The 13,343-nt window shown below is 41.7% G+C and overlaps 1 long non-coding RNA gene across 1 annotated transcript; it reads right to left on the reverse strand.

Annotated features, from left to right (window-relative positions):
* Positions 1-354: 354 nt before the first annotated feature.
* On the reverse strand, positions 355-4,410 carry LOC308588998. The gene is made up of 4 exons (XR_014009009.1): positions 4,302-4,410; positions 3,290-3,742; positions 1,861-1,921; positions 355-565 (listed from the first exon to the last, which is right to left on the reverse strand). It is a non-coding gene; the product is annotated as an uncharacterized lncRNA (long non-coding RNA).
* Between the last annotated feature and the right edge of the window lie 8,933 nt (positions 4,411-13,343).

Consider the following 13,343-nt stretch of genomic DNA (forward strand, 5'->3'; position numbering starts at 1 on the left):
CCACTGGGAGGACAGGATGCTGGACTAGATGGGTCATCAGCCTGATCCAGCAGCCTGTTCTTATATTCTAGTATCTGCTTAAATGCCTGCATCTAGCCCAATCCTGATCTTAACAGCTTAGAGGTCCTATTTACAGTTCAGCGGCACAGAAATGTTGTTAAATGCATAACATGAAGAGCAGTCCACCACCTCCCATGAGAGAGCCAGTGTGGTGTAGTGGTTAAGAGCGGTGGACTCGTAATCTGGTGAACCGGGTTCGATTCCCCGCTCCTCCACATGCAGCTGCTGGGTGACCTTGGGCTAGTCACACTTCTTTGAAGTATCTCAGCCCCACTCACCTCACAGAGTGTTTGTTGTGGGGGAGGAAGGGAAAGGAGAATGTTAGTCGCTTTGAGACTCCTCAGGGTAGTGATAAAGCAGGATATCAAATCCAAACTCCTCCTCCTCCTCTTCTTCTTCTTCTTCTTCTTCTTCTTCTTCTTCTTCTTCTTCTTCTTCCCAACCAGCCTGTTCCACTCTCAAGCAGCTCTGACCACTATGAAGTTTCTTCTAAGGTGGCCACCAGCTGAGGACAGAATCATAGAATTGTAGAGTCAGGAGGGACCGCAAGTCCAACCTCCTGCAATGTAGGAATCTTTTGCCCCTCATGGGGCTCGAACCTGCAGCCCCGAGATTAAGAGTCTTGTGCTCTACTGACTGAGCTGTGTTGCAGGACGATATTATTTCCATACAGGTTGTGATACCCTAACTTGGGTGGCTGAGAGAGACAGCAAGATTACGCTCTGGAAAGGAAGACGGGCTAGGAGCTGTTGCCAGCATGATGCACAGGAAGTGCTAAAGCCTTGCAAATGGGAGAATAATTACACGGGGAGTAATTAGAATGTTTAGATGAAACACAGAAGCCAAATCGTTGCCCTGGGATTAGAACCGGATGTAATTACTTTGGGGGGGAAACCACAGAGGGTGGCAACATCCGCAGCAACATTTCCTTGCAAACTTTCTGAGATGGAGCTTATTTTTAATTCGAGAATGGAGGTTGCAGAGAAAATAATGAGCGACTTTTACTGCCGAGGAAGAATGGTTACGATAAAAATAGGTTGATCTAAGGGAAACAGCTGCAATACGCTCATTGCCATTGCTTAAAGAGAAAAGGGATAATAATGCAAAGCGCTGGCAATGTAACATTCTGCCGCCTGCCACTTTAATCATCACAGCAGGAAATCAAACAAGGAAATTTAATGAACCAGAGTTGGAAGAGAAATTCCTTAATATTTGGGGGGGAGAGAGAGAGAAAGAAAGATGGGTGATTCTGTGAAGACGGCTCGTCAGTTACAAAAATGTCTCTTGACTTGAGTGAATCATATAGAAGCGTATATTAAGGAAATTTATGCAAACAGTAATTATGTAAATACAAGGGCAATTTCAAATATATTACTTCCTTGCACTGTTCAACCTATTGCCGTAGAACTTAAAAGTGGATTTATTCAGGGATGGTTCCATTTCACGCCTTCTGTTTTATTTCTGTGTGTTTCAGTTGAGAGAAAACCAACTGACAATGAAGGAAAGTGCACACACACTAGAAATATATATCTGTTGCACTGATTTTGCAATATTTTCTGCTCATGTATCATACATGCAGAAATTGTCCTAATATAACATTGGTATCAATGTCAACCTAAGCGCTACATGACCTGCAATCAAGTTCTTCACTGTCAGAGTATTTTAGGACATACATTACAGGCATTGTCAGAAAACATAGACATTGTCACAGGTTTCTAGGAACATTAATATGGTTTGAGGAACTTCAGATCCTGTGCATCTCATCTCAGATATGCATATAAACTCAACAGCGGGACTTACTCCCTGGAAACTGTTATTTGATTGACTGATATTGCACTGTTCCTTCCAAAAGAGCCCAGGGCTGCAAAGAAGGTAAAACAATAACAATAAAATTAAAACATGAAAACAATTCAAAAATATTTAACACTTTAAAAATATAAACACCACCCAAAAACATCTAATGACATTAATAGCTGAAAATAAAAATGATTACATACTCTCACAGCTAATAATTTCAAGGTTGCCAGGAACAATATATTTCAACCATAAAATGCCAGGGGAAACAGGAATATAATAATACTGGGTGGAGAGATTGTGACAGGCCCAAGGTCACCTAGAGAGTTTCATGACTGAGTGGGGATTTGAACCCTAGCCTTCCAAGTCCTAGTCCAGCGTTCAAACCACCACACTGGCTCTCTAGGTTGTCTGTTCAGATGCTAAGTATCACCTCTACGTTCCTAAACTTCTACTCTTTCCCCATTCATTCGTTCATTAACTATCCTTGAAGCCATCATTAAGCTATACCAAACTCTGTGTTGATTGTGCATCGAGGAGGCTTTCGAATCATGCCAAAATAAAGAAGAAAAAAGGAAAACAACCTCTCCAAAAAACAAACAAGAGAAGAAGTCATTGATATTTTGTTTCCAATTAATTTTTAATTATGGCTGCCACCTCGGGCCAAAACAATTTCACCTTCCCCTCCCCACCTTTACGAATACCTTTCGCCTGTGTCATCTTCAGAAGCGCTTCAACCCTGGCTGCTTATTTGCATAGACAAATTAGAAGCCAGCAGAGCTCCGGGCAGCTTCAAAATGACACTTGTAAATACCTCTGGGAGATAGTTAGCATTATTCCGAGCTCTCCTTTCCTCAAGAAGAACCAGACATTTCAAAGAATCAAGTGCAAATAGGAGAGCAAGTCTGACAAATAAGGTCAAAATACACTACAGAAATGCTCTTTTGTGGGGGCCACGCGTGCACAGATCAGCATGCAAATGAAAAACACAGGAATCTGCATTGGTCTACACTCACTGACAGATATATCTCCAGAGTTTCAAGCAGGGACTCCAAGCATTGAAACTGGCACCTTGTGTGACTTTGCATATCTATTTCACACATAGATGTTCATCACTTGTTGTCAAGGGGTTACTTGCATGGATGAAGCAGCCATGCCAGATTAATCCCTTCATGTCAGTTGGTGCCCAATACTTTTAAATGGAGACACACTTCGCTAAGAGTCATAAATGAAGAAGATGGGGGATAGGCTTGTGTGAATGAGACCAACATTTCTTTTGCTAAACCTTCAGGTTTTAGCCTCACCATCAGGAAGCTCGAGCAACTCCCCTGTGATAAAAGGCAACAGAGGCCAAATTCACACATACATTTAAAGCACTGTGATACCCCTGTAAACCAGTGCTATTTTTTCTAGAAAAAGAGGTGTCTGAACTCACCATGAATGCCTCCCTTGTTCTCTTAGAATGGCAGTTGAGTTCCAGCAAGTTCCAACTGAATAAAACCCCTTCTTTAAACAGGCATGGCTTCCCCAAAGGATTCTGGGAGCTGCAATTGGTTAAGGGTGCTGAGAGTTGTTCAGAGAGCCTTATTCCCCTCATGGAACTACAATTCCCAGAGTGGTTGAACAATCCATCCCTCTTCACTGGGAACTCTGGAAATCCTAACTATGGGGGAGGACTAGTGTAGTGATCAAACTGTTGGATGAAGACCTGGGAGACCGAAGTTCTAATCCCCACAAAGCTCGCTGGGTGTCATCAGGCCAGTCACTCACTCTCAGCCCAACCTATTTCACAGCATTATTGTGGGTATAAAATGAGGAGAAGGAGAACCACGTATACAACCTTTTTGCTCCTCGGAGGAAATGGTGAGAAATAAATCTAATACTCAGACTAGTAAACTGACTAGTAAACTCAGAGGAAACTCAAAGCAAAAATTTGTGGGGAAATGGGATGGTTATAGAAGATATGTTCAAAAATACAATAATAGTTTTGACTCCGTGCTAGTATTTGAGTGATAAAGGAACTAAAAGGAGGTGGACAACAATTTAGGATTTATTATGTTTTCAGAATGCATTAGAAAAATTATATAGAAAGGTTTATTGTTTTGTGTACATTCAAATGTAAGATAAAACATATGCAAAGGGACTTGACAGGAAGTCAAAGTTGAAGAAAAGATTTTGGAAGATAAAAGGGGAAAAATGTTTACTTTCATTATTATCATTTTCTGTGCAGGTGTGGGTATGTAGGTGTCTGCACATATGTGTATTGTTGTATGCAATGTTTGGGAGGAAATAAGACGGTAAATAACAAATAACAAACTAAATATTGATGTATGTATTTTTTATTTTTTAATTATATTTAGTGGTAGTATGGCTGTATTGTTTTTTGTAACATAAAACCATTCAATAAAAATTATTTTAAAAAGAGAGAAATAAATGTAATAAAGGACCATGAATGACCTGGGAAAAGAAAAGCGTGGACTCATTTCCAAATGAGTACAAATGCTTCCCTATCTTGCTATCTGTAGGGATTCCTTATTTGCCACAGGTAGACAGGCACCCAACTATTTGCAAGCCTACTGTAAGGAGTGAGTGTCCAGGAAGAGCAGCTGCAGCTCTGAGCTGGTGAAGAGGGAGAGAATGTGAGCCAAGAGGAAAGCAGCACCAGAAATATGTCATCGCTGTTGGCCAAGCCATGTCACTTGTTCATCTCGGCTCACATTTCTTTTCATTGCTTTCCAAGGCCGTTTCATCACTTGACTGGACACCTGAAATTACCTAATGGATTGATTCTCCCCCATTTCTACCGGGTTTTTTGGCTCATCCAAATCCTGGGCACTTCATCATACAGAGCACTTGGAGAAAATTAAAACAGCACCGGGCTGCAATTTTTAATTGCAAGCCTGACGCCGTTGAGCAAATAACGCTGGATTGTCTTGGAATTTATTGGCAAGCAGCTTGTTTGTTGGAGTCTGATCTCTGATTAACAGTTCACTTTGGCTCTGCTCAGCATTCAGATGGGGTCATTCCGCTCAGATGGAAAGTGCCTCGAAAGCTTTTTGAAAACCCTTTGCTTCCTTGGCAAAGGCCATCCTGCTTGCCAAGCTCATTACAGCCTAAACAGAAATAGCATCCTGATCACCAAACTAATTTCACCCAGTACATTTTGTGGGGAGCTGCTCAATGTTATTTTTTTTTTATCACCATTTCTGGATTCAGTCATAGATTGAATGCATTTGTTGAGAAGCCTTTGTTTTAATCATGTTTTGCAGAAATGTTATATACCGTATTTTTCTCTCTATATGACGCACCTAGTTTTTGAAGGAGGAAAACAAGAAAAAAAACATTCTGAGTCTCAGAAGCCAGAACAACAAGAGGGATTGCTGCGCAGCGAAAGCAGCGATCCCTCTTGCTGTTCTGGTTTCTGAGATAGCTGCGCAGCCTGCATTCGCTCCATAAGACGCATACACATTTCCGCTTACTTTTTAAGAGGGAAGAAGTGAGTCTTATAGAGCAAAAAATACGGTATATTGGATCATTGCTTTAAAAAACTTTTTCTTATTACTTTGAAGAGAGGGAGAGGGAGAGAGAGAGGTCTGAGGTTAGTGAATGCTGCTCTAATGTATACTGGGCCCAGTTAAGTTAAAGCCATCATCCTGAATTGGGCTTCCGAAAGAGAACATGTCAATGTACACACATGAATCATGTTCTACCAATGACAAATTCCTGGTAGAAAGCAGGTCAGAATATTCTGCACCAGCTGAAGCTGACAAACAGTTTTCAGGGGCAGCCTCACATACAATGTATTGGACTAATCCAGCCTTGTGCTAACAGAGACACATGTAACAGACTACACATTTAAAACAAGGTAGCTGTTTCCTACTTAAACACTTGCGCTTTCTCACTTTTCACAGTTATTCACGAAACAAAAGGCATGGGGTGTTGGTGGCTGCCAAACCCTGAGAAATGGAACTAGAAAAGCCACCAAGAGATTTCACAGCAAAACCAGAGCCTTGAAAGAAAGTTATTTTACACTTGGACATTTCTCCAGAGAAAGCTAGCGAAGCTCTCGTGGTGGACAACTGCACTTTATTTGCTGAAATGTCACAAAGCATTGCTGCGGTGATTCTCTCTTCTCCGCTAAAACATTGCAAAAGGCCACAGCCCTGTAGGTTTTGATATGTCTGCAGCTGAAGACTATTATCTGAAAAACATGCCTTCTGGAACAGGGGGTCGTAGTCTCCTGCTGTGTGGGGATGCACTCTGGCTCTGAGCAGTGAAGATAAAGGAGGCTTCTTCTTTTGAAGCAAAGTAGCCTTGGGATTCATAAACCTGTAAGGAAGGTTAGGAAGTGGCTGGTATATTTGCTTTGTTTGCTTGCTTGCTTTTGTTTTAAGCCCATCACTTCTTAGAACTATCCTATGTCCTTCCAATATTCTGTTCCGATTGACAGCAAAGTGGGGGCTGGGGAGAAAGGTAAACTGTGATGATGTCTTTGGGTGAGCCCACATTAGACCAGCTCAGAAACTCAGAACCTACTAAAAGCAGCCCTCCTGAACCTAGAACTCTCCAGATATTTTAGAATACAATTCTTCTGGGAGCTGTGGAGGACAACACCAGGTTGGCAAAGGCTGCACTCAAAGCACAAGGAAGCATATCGTTAAATTGTGTAGCTCACTCCCACAGAACGCAGTGATGACCAACAACTTGGATGGCTTCAAAAGATGGCGGGACAGAATCGTGGAGGATAAAGCTGTCAATGGCTACTGGGCATGATGGCTTTGGTCTCCCTTCACTGTTGAATAACAGTCTCTGGAAACTGCAGAAAAGGCAACTGCTATTGTACTCAGGACCTGCTTGTAAGCTTCTCATGGGCTTCTGGTTGGCCATTGTGTGAACAGGATGTTGGACTTGATGCACTGGCTTGATCCAACAACTACCAGACTTTTAGAAGACATCTGAAGGCAGCCCTGTTTAGGGAAGCTTTTAATGTTTGATGTAGTACAGTATTTTAATATTTTTTTTGGAAGCCGCCCAGAGTGGCTGGGGAAGCCCAGCCAGATGGGCGGGGTATAAATAATAAATTATTATTATTATTATTATTATTATTATTATTATTATTATTATTATTATTATTATCCAGCAGACTCTTCTTCTGCTCTTATTGTCATACCATTCGTTCATCTAACTCCACATAGTCTAAATTGTCCGGCATCAAGTTCTTTGGGGTTTCAGCTAAAAGTATTTTTCAGCCCTACCTGAGACTGTCTGCATATAAAAACATGTCTACTACAGTGGTACCTCGGGTTACATATGCTTCAAGTTACAGACACTTCAGGTTACAGACTCTGCTAACCCAGAAATAGTACCTCGGGTTAAAAACTTTGCTTCAGGATGAGAACAGAAATCATGCTCCTGTGGTGCGGCTGCAGTGGGAAGCCCCATTAGCTAAAGTGGTACCTCAGGTTAAGAATAGTTTCAGGTTAAGAACGGACCTCCAGAACGAATTAGGTTCTTAACCTTAGGTACCACTGTACCACTGTTTGTTTTTTGTTTGTAATAAAGTGTCTCATCTGTGGCACCCATTTCTCCCCCAACTGTCTGCAAATATTGGCCAGACTGAGATTCCCCAATGTGTTTGAAAACTAAGAAAGAAGACAGACTGACATAGGATGAAAATAATAATAATAACAATACTGACAACAATGACATTTTTATTATAATTACAGTTAATATATTGATTGCCCTCTAAACCACTGTCTCAATATGATTTAAATATGTGAGAAGTAGAAAGAGTTAAAAACAGAAAAATAATGAGCCTGGGGGTGTAATGAAGGGGTGGGAGAGAATGAATTTAGGGGGTTAATTGAGTGAAAAAATGAATGAAGTCAAGTATCCAAGGAAAAGAATGGAGCTTTTAAAAATGAAAAAAGAAGGAAATGGAACTGTGCCAGTGTTTTGTTATGGGAAATGTATTTCAAAGGTATTAACTTTCCTCTTCAGTTGCTCCCACTTTCCCATCTTGGCCAGAGGCATGTTACCATGTGGCCCTCGGGTGATTGGCCACAGGTCAATGTGGCCCTCAACCACAAAAAGGTTAGCCACCTAAGAGATCATTTTAATTTAGATCCCAGCCCTTGGACTTTCCTGCATAAGGGCAGCCTCATCTCTTCCATTTGAATTGTTCACACAGTTCCTTGAATGCCATACGCAAGATAGGCATTTTACACTCCTCTACACCAGCATGTTTATTGATGCGATAAGCCTGCGCACTCTGCTGATAAGTAAATAGACCCGATTAAGTGCTTCAGCAGAGCACGAGAAAGCGCATTTACAACTGAATGAGAAATCCGTGTTCCCTGAACAAATATTTAAGATTCAAGTATACACTGGAAAGCTATTACCAGGAGCCAAACAAACAGCATACAGCACGCCTTTTAAAAACAACAAAAACACTTCGTTATCATTCAGCAGGTAGCAAATTGGACAATTGTTTTTCATCGATTCTCCTGCTTTATTGGTTCCTCTGGCCCAGTAATGTCTGCTCTGACTGGCAGTGGAAGCTTCCCAGGGTCTCAGACTGGAGGTATTTCTTACTGCAGGGTAACAAAAATATCCCAGGTACCTTGTTCTTCAAAAGTTGTCTTTATGAGGGTAAGATTTGCCACCTTCACAGTTATGACTTGGCTTTTTGGACTCTCAATGGATTGCTATAGAGCTAGCTTAGGCCAGGACAGTCTAGTTGTCCATCTAGTCCAACTTTGTCTACTTGGACTGGCAGCAGCTCTCCAAATTCTCTGACGGAGGCTTTTCCCATAGTGTGTTACCCAAACCCCCTTTTAAAAAACTGGAGGCTGCCAGGGACAGGACCTGGGACCTTCTGCATGCAAATCATGTGTTCTTCTGTTGCAGAGCCTGCAATAATCACAAACCATTGAGTTAACTCTTTATTAGCAAAAATACAATCTTCACTTGGCTGAGTGTCAAGCCTAAGGAGCACAGCAGCTCATTCTCAGTGAGTCTTCCTCCATGAAATTAGTTCCTGGGACTAAAGGTCCCTGCCTCTCCACACATGTTTATGTCTCCTCCTCTCCAGGGCTTTCTCCAAGCAATCAGAGACTGCACCTATGTGCAGCCAATCTCTCCTCTGCCCTTTTCATGCCTCTCCTGGTTCTGGGAGAGGGGAAGAGGGGAAGAGGTCACAACAGGAAGAAGAGACACCCATGACTCTTCATCAGCCTAACTCGTCTCAGCCTCTTGACCTCCCTCCTCTCATTCGCCAGCTTCAGCTTCTGATTCCTGACTTCTCTCTTCAACAGACTAAGCCCTGTTACCCCTTCAGCTTCCAACACCTCCTCCTCCTCCCAGTCTTCCCCCTCAGACCACTCATTGTCACCCACCACTCCTCCCCAGCTTGTTCCTCCCACCATTCCTCTGCACCCAACCAGTCCAGGACATCTGCTACTGAGCAACAGTCCTTCCCCAACATGCCTTCACCAATCTGGTGCCCTCCTGATGTTTTGGACTATGACCTCCCCCCAGCAGACCTGGTCAGCAGCACCAATGGTTATGGGTAATGGGAGTTGTAGTCCTAAAGATCTGGAGGGCATCAGTTTGGGAAAGGCTGCTCTAGAGAATCAACTACAGACAAACATTAAGAGAGAGATGTTAACTGAACATGTTAACGCTCACAGACCAACCTATTTTCCTGTGTCTCCTTGTTTCCTTCTGTTTTTCCATCCTGAAATTTCCTCGCGTGCTTTTGTGACAATTGCCTTATTTGCATCCTGACAAAGGATTAGAGTCGTTATTAGCTGTGTTACAAAGAACCGCAACATGCAGCTCTTCCACAGAGACGTGCAAGCTTTAATTAGGCAAATAATAGTCAAGTGAGATGACATTTTTTCAAGAACACAGCAATAATGTTCAGTTGCTACACTGTAAGCTAAGCAAACAGGCAACAAGTTATTTATTTGGTTCCTTTAAGAATTGAACCCCACACTGTCAGTCTGAACTAGCAAGGATGATGATGATGATGATGATTTGAAGGAAGGGATTTACAGTGGTACCTCGGGTAACGAACGCTTCAAATTAGAAGACACTTCAGGTTACAGACTCCACTAACCCAGAAATAGTACCTCGGGTTAAGAACTTTTCTTCAGGATAAAAACATAAATAGTGCGGCGGCAGCGCAGCAGCAGCAGCGGGAGGCCCCATTAGCTAAAGTGGTGCTTCAGGTTAAGAACAGTTTCAGGTTAAGAATGGACCTCCAGAACGAATTAAGTTTTTAACCCGAGGTACCATTGTACACAAAGGAAAGCTCAAGGAATTACCCTTCACTAAAATGTGCAACAAAGCCCTTGACGATGCAAAATCTCTGTGTGTACATGTGCAGGCATGCTCACTGATAAAATAATTTTATGCATGGCAATGCATACAAGACTCTGGACTGGCCTGCATGGACCACTGGGATTCGCTTCCTTGCCTGGTTGGACTGTGCCCTTGAAATGTGATAACGCATCTTGCTTTCCTGTAGCAATGTTTGTAGACATCTGGGCTTTTGCATGGCTGAAATGTAGCCTAAAGTCCAAAAGTAAGAGCCAGTTCTGCTGCTCTGCCCACTCTTTGCCTATGGCAACATTCACCATTGCCTTGTGGCCCCTAGGAAGTTGTCCACAATGTTGGCAGGCTCCCCCTGGATGCAGAACTGGTGTTGCTGCTGCAGAGGCGATGGCTCAGAACCATCCTCTGCTACCATTGTTGGAAAACGCCTTCAGATGCTCCTGCAGTCCCTGCTGTCTGAGCATCCTCCAATATGTGCAGCTCTGGAAAAGGCATTTCCCTTCTTCTCCAGTGCGCTCAGCGACATATACCAGATGGTATAAGCACACTAATCTTCTAGCATTACACAGCAAGAAGCGTGAGACATCATAGAGCTAATCTACATATTTATTTACACACTATGTACAGACAAAGAATTATGGCGTCCTCTCTCATCAGCTAGGGACGAGAGTGGCGCTGAGCTTTAAACCACAGAGCCTATGACTTGCCAATCAGAAGGTCAGTGGTTCGAATCCCCGCGATGGGGTGAGCTCCCGTTGCTCGGTCCCTGCTCCTGCCAACCTAGCAGTTCGAAAGCACGTCAAAGTGCAAGTAGATAAATAGGTACCACTCTGGCAGGAAGGTAAACGGCGTTTCCGTGTGCTGCTCTGGTTCGCCAGAAGCGGCTTAGTCATGCTGGGCACATGACCTGGAAGCTGTATGCCGGCTCCCTTGGCCAATAAAGCGAGATGAGCGCCGCAACCCCAGAGTCGTCCATGACTGGACCTAATGGTCAGAGGTCCCTTTACCTTTACCTTTTACTCTCATCAGCTTTGAGAGAGAACAGAAATGGAATATGGCCCTCAAGTTGGGGGGGGAAGCTTGCCCTATTTCCCATTCTAACTACATAGTCCCTGCCTGGGTTAGCTCATCTGTTGGCCATGCACGATCACAACCAAGAGTTCGAACATTTGTATCTATGGCTTACACAGAAAATATGGCAGAAATGGAAAGAAGCAGAAGTCCCAGCAAAGGAAGAATGGATACAAAAGCTTATGGAATATGCAGAAATGGCAGAACTTAACGGAAGAATAAGAAATCAAGATAACAAACTTTTTATAAAAGAATGGAAATGGTTTATTGAATATTTACAGATAAATTGTAAACAGATACGAACATTGGCAGGATTGTTGTAATAACCTGCAGTGTTAAAGGAGTATATATTCAAAGAAGATGAATAAATGAACAAATTAAAGTGCTTTGGACAGAAGATATTAAAAATAAATTTAAGGAACTGTGGAAAGAGGGAGAAGGAAGTCAAGTTTTGAAATGTTAAGATGATTGTAAAATTGGTGAAATGTATAAATTTGAAAAGTAAAAAGAAAATTTAAAAAAAAGAAAAAGAAGGTGAAAAGGTTTCTCAATACCCCAGTTTTTCTCATTTGACAGAACGAAAATGAGTGCACTTGAAGACTTAATGAAACCACATTTTCATCAGAGCTCTTTCTAACGTTGGGCTAAACTTAAACTGTGAGAAGAATGAGGGTTTGGAAATTGGTATCCCAACAGACTAGTGTAATTACTTGTCAATGGGTATATCCAATTCTTGGCACCAGAGCTGTTAAATATGTTTCTTGATAGAAAATCAGATCTTAATCATAAAGAGCTGTTGAGTCATTTGCTCTCGGCCAAACAAGCAGTGGTAGCTCATAATTGGAAGCCATTTCAGAGTGTGAATATTGACCGATGGTACCGAAGAGTTTGGCAATTTGCTCTTTTAGGGAAATTAACACACACACAAAAAAAAAATGAAGGACAATAAGGGGCACAAGACAAAGGATTCCTTTGAGACAACACAAAAATGTTTAATTATACAAATGTGACAGATAATGCCCGCCTTCTGCCCCCAATGTAGCTCAACGATTGACTGACTTAGTTATTTTTCTCTTTGTTTCAAAACGCTGCAAAGAAAACATAAAGGAAAAAGGAAGTGTTAACATTACCAGCATGTATGTCTACTGAGCTGTCTTATGCTTGTTATATAATCCTTACATTTCTATGCTTTCTGGGGTGAATTTGTTTTCTTTTTCATTTCTATTTTTGTAAAGGTTAGTAAAGAAAAGGGAGGGGATGAGAGTTTGAACAAAAAAAAAAAATTCAAGAGTTAAGAAACCAGGGTAAGAGAAGTGTTGTCATGAGACAATAAGGCATAACTTAAATTGTACAATTCCCCGACCATCATAGCTGCTCAAATATCCCACTGGAGAGCTGTAGGAACGTGTGTTTTTTACTTAAAGAAATATCTAAAAGTGATGTCAGTGGCAGTGACATTGCTTGGAAAGGACAAGGGGTCATTAGTTTCTTCCTTCTCTTATTTCTACAGTTTACTTTGCAGGTTCCAATTTCTCCCACAGGAATTGGCAAAGGCTAGCTTGTTTTGAGTGGACCAAAACCCAAAAGAAAAAAAATAATCAGGGATGCCAATGAGGGGAAGGAGTTGACAAAATGCCTTGATGATGAAATCCCAACTCCTTATTCTGTATTTAAAGAAAAAATAGTGTAATAATTCTTATTTAGATAACCAACATTTTCCAGATCCACACAGTTTGCCTCTACAAGGTGACTAGCAGACAATTTCCAGAACCTTCACCAAACTATAATTCTCAGGATAGGATTGTTAATATGTATCGTTACTTATCAAATTTGTGAGTCGCTTTTTCTTGCCCAAGGCAACTCAAAGTGACTTGCAACCAACAAAACAAGAAAAAAACCCCACATAGATACATTAAAGGGTAGTGGGGAGAAATACATTAAATATATATATATTAAAGATTTCTTACTTTACAAAAAATTGTGCATTGTCTCTTTTTTCAAGTTGCATTTTCTACAGATCAGTTTCATTTGTTGTGAGACATCAGTGTTACATACAATGTTAGGTTGGGAAGAAAAGG

This window comes from Podarcis bocagei (genome assembly GCF_964188305.1).
Source record: "Podarcis bocagei genome assembly, chromosome: 6".
Classification (NCBI taxonomy): domain Eukaryota; kingdom Metazoa; phylum Chordata; class Lepidosauria; order Squamata; family Lacertidae; genus Podarcis; species Podarcis bocagei.